The following is a 3,650-nucleotide window of genomic DNA, read 5'->3' as shown; positions in this document are numbered from 1 at the left end:
CACTCCTATGTGATTTGTTGTTGTTGTTATGTGCCATCGAGTCGCTTGAGACTCATAGCGACCCTATGTACAAGAGCCCTAAACACCGTTCTATCCTGTGCCAACCTGGCCATCTCAAACACACTCATTCCCACCACTCCACTCACAGAATTGCTCCATCTCATCGAGGATCTTCCTCTCCTGCGCCTTCCCTCCACTCTCCCAAACATGATGTCCCTCTCCAAGGACCAGTCCCTCCTCGCAACATGCCCAAAGTATGTCAGACGAAGCTCCAGAATCCTTGACTCCAGGGAACATTCTGGCTTCACCCTCTCCAGGACAAACCTGTTTGTTCTCCTAGCAGTCCATGGTATATTCAGCACTCTTCTCCAGAACCACAACTCAAAGGCATCAATTCTCTTTCTATCAGCCCTATTCACTGTCCAACTCTCTGATGCATAGCATGTAATTGCAAAGTCTATAGCCTGGATCAGGCGCACCTTAGTCTCTAGCCTGACATCGTTGCTCTTCAGTACTCTTGAGAGGTCCCTCACAGCTGACTTTCCCAATGAAATTTGTTTCCTGATTTCCTGGCTGCTGTTACCAAGAGTGCTGATTGTGGAGCCAAGTAAACTAAAACTGTTAACTATCTCAATCTCTTCACCATCCATACGGATGCTGCCAAATGGCCCAGTGGTGAGAACTTCTAAAAACTTATTGGTGGAGGTCCGCTATAAGTCAATTTAAACTTAATGACTTAAATGGAGTTGCAATGACTCGGATACTTCACTAAAAGATCACCTCAAACCTGGGAGTAAAGCCCAAACCATAAAGTTTATAAGAGACAAACTGGCATCCAGCTTAGAAGTCCTAGTCTACAGTATAAAGCAACTGCCATAAAAAGTCAGAAATGCACAATCTGAAGAGGATAAAATTGATGAATGGGACCTTCTAAAAATTAAATCCCTTGTGCACATTGAAAACTTTTTCCAGCATGGTGAAAAGGGAACCTACCAACTTGGAACAAACATTTGGTAATACCATCTCAGACAAGAATCTTATAACAAGACTTTACAAATATTGCTGGGCCTCCACAAGGAGATTGATAACCCGATTACAAAATAGACAAAAGACATGGAAAGAATTTTCACAGAGGAAGATATTCAGATGGCCAACAGTCACATGAAGAAATGCTCCAAATCACTGGCAATTCATTAGGATTTATACCTTGTATTTATTACTGGTCAAATGTTATTTCCTTTTTCAATCTTAATGAAATACCATACTACTTTTCATAGTGGTTGCACTAGTATATTTTTTCCAAAAACATTTGAACATTGTTCTTTTTTTATCCTTTCTATCTAAGATTTCCTGTTATGACACAGATCAGAACAATCAGTGATGGTTAACAGACCCCATCTAATTCTTCAAGTTTTAGGGTAAATGAAGTCATGGCTTGTGCAGGCTAAAAGCCTTGAGATTTATTTCTTCTCTCAGATTTCACTTACTTTCATCTTTTGCATCTGAGAAGTAGAGTTGTATCTCAGATGGCTGTCCCCAACTTTTAAGAGCCCAGACTATATACTTACTTAGTTATTTTAAAAGCTTTATTTCAATCTCCTCCAACAATCAGCATATCTATTCAACGGGATGTTTTCTTAGCAATTGCCTTGTCCATTCACTACATCTTTGGGGAAATTGCTTTCTCATTCTGGGGTAAGGTTAGATATCATAGTAGCATTCTGAGCTCATCACAGAACTGAGAGAGTTTGACCCAGCAGCCTCAGAGGGACTCGATGAGGTCAAGAAGTACTTTTAGCTAAGGTCCTGATCAGGCAATGGCTTTCTAGGCAGTACAGATAAGCTATTACAACCATTAAAGATGCTGACAGGATTCTTCTTGAAGAATTGACAATAAGCATCCCCTTTGACAAAGAAACCTGGAAACCAGATAAGACCCCCTCCTCCCAGTCCTATGACCTCACACATGAGCATGTTAGCTCAGCAAATTATTGGCTCTGCTCTGGGGTCCAATGCGTGCTGTTTACCAAGTGCAAACTTGGTCTTTACTGCAAAGTCCACTGTTCACACAGTTCTTAAGTTTGTGCTGTGGAGGGCTGGAGTCTGTCTTTCCGAGGAATGGTGGGGTCATAACAGTGGCAACATGGAGACCCAGAGGAGTGCAGGCAGATAAACCGTGTGAATCCTGCCGCCTGACGTATCCTGGGCATGCATCACTAGGAAGATGACGTTTGTGTGATTGGTGGGTAACTTGACATTGCAGACTATTCCTTCATAGCAAGACTTAGACTACGAATGCTCAGAATCGAGGTTGTGGCAACTAGCAAAATGGCATTCACTTTTGGGGGCGCACTTGTGGTGAAGGCCGAGGTCCTTCCGTTCTTGGTGAAATGATGAACTGTCAGGCAGTACTGTGTATTTTGTGAACACCATTTGTCTTCTGCCCACAGGTTGCAGTTATAATTATCCCCTGCATTTTCACGGGTAGAACACTTGAAGCTGTGTGAGAATGGTGTTGGACTGAGTGGAGGCCTTATGTTATCTAAGTTTATGTTGTTACCAAAAGCCCAGTTTTCTGTGAAGATAACAACCTGCACAGTGGCTACAGGGAGAACATGGTAGAGGAGCTGCATTGTGACCCCAGACACTGGGAAGTCCAGAGCTCAAGTATCTGAAAACAAGATCAAACCTCTGTATAAGGAGGCTGCTCCAAACCACTGCCCCATCTGGAAGCCTGCATGCACATACTGGTGACCCCCCTGGACTACTCATTTATTGGTTTGTCTGATGAACTTTACTCATGTTCAAAACAGACCATTACCTGGAGAAGGACATCGTAAGTGGTAAAACAGAGGATTAGCAAAAAAGAGGAACAGGATAGATCCTCCACAAGATGGGTTGGCATGTTGTTGTTGTTGCTGTTGTATACCACTGAGTTAAAACTGACCTAACTTGACCCTCTAGCAGGTTTTCAGAGGCAGCAAATCACAAGCAAGGAGATTGTGCCTCTTTATTCTGCAGAGTAGCTGGTGGGTTTGAACCATGTGCCTTTGGGATTGAAGTTTAGCTTCTTACCACTAAACCACCAGAGTTCACTCGGTGGTTACAAAAATGGGCTTAGAAGGACTGTGAGGATGTTGCACGACCCGGCAATATTTTATTCTGTTATACAGGGTATCACTTTGAGTCAGAACTGCTTCAATTACACTTAATAATAGACTCTGTGTGTGTGTGTGTGTGTGTGTGTGTGAAGTGCCATAGAGTCATAGATGACCCATAGTGACCCTATGAACGAAAGTCTTGAACACAAATTTTCATCTTTTCTCCAAGTTCATAGAGTTTCCAGAGGCAAGCTTTTCTTTTGGAAGTGGATGCCACTCCACTTCCAAGCCTGTTTTATTCAGGAGATCCACAAAAAAGCAGACCTTATAATTGTTGTTGTTATATGCCGTCGAGTTGCTTGGGACTCATAGCGACCTTATGTACAACAGCTCTAAACTCTGCTCTGTCCTGTGCTAATCTCATTGTCTCTGACGCACTCATCCCAATTGCCCGAGTCACCGAATCAATCCATCTCCCAGAGGGCCTTCCCCTCCTGCACCTGCCCTCCACCCTCCCAAGCATGCTGTCCCTCTCCAAGGACCTGTCCC

General features: G+C 43.3%; 1 pseudogene; it reads right to left on the bottom strand.

Moving 5' to 3' along the window:
- Positions 1 to 2,127: 2,127 nt before the first annotated feature.
- Positions 2,128 to 2,633, bottom strand: LOC102859953 (annotated as a pseudogene).
- Between the last annotated feature and the right edge of the window lie 1,017 nt (positions 2,634 to 3,650).

Source organism: Elephantulus edwardii, unplaced genomic scaffold (assembly GCF_000299155.1).
Source record: "Elephantulus edwardii isolate Elephantulus edwardi_28Jun2011 unplaced genomic scaffold, EleEdw1.0 scaffold00318, whole genome shotgun sequence".
In the NCBI taxonomy this organism is placed as follows: Eukaryota; Metazoa; Chordata; class Mammalia; order Macroscelidea; family Macroscelididae; genus Elephantulus; species Elephantulus edwardii.
This window is presented reverse-complemented; position numbering and strand designations above follow the sequence as displayed.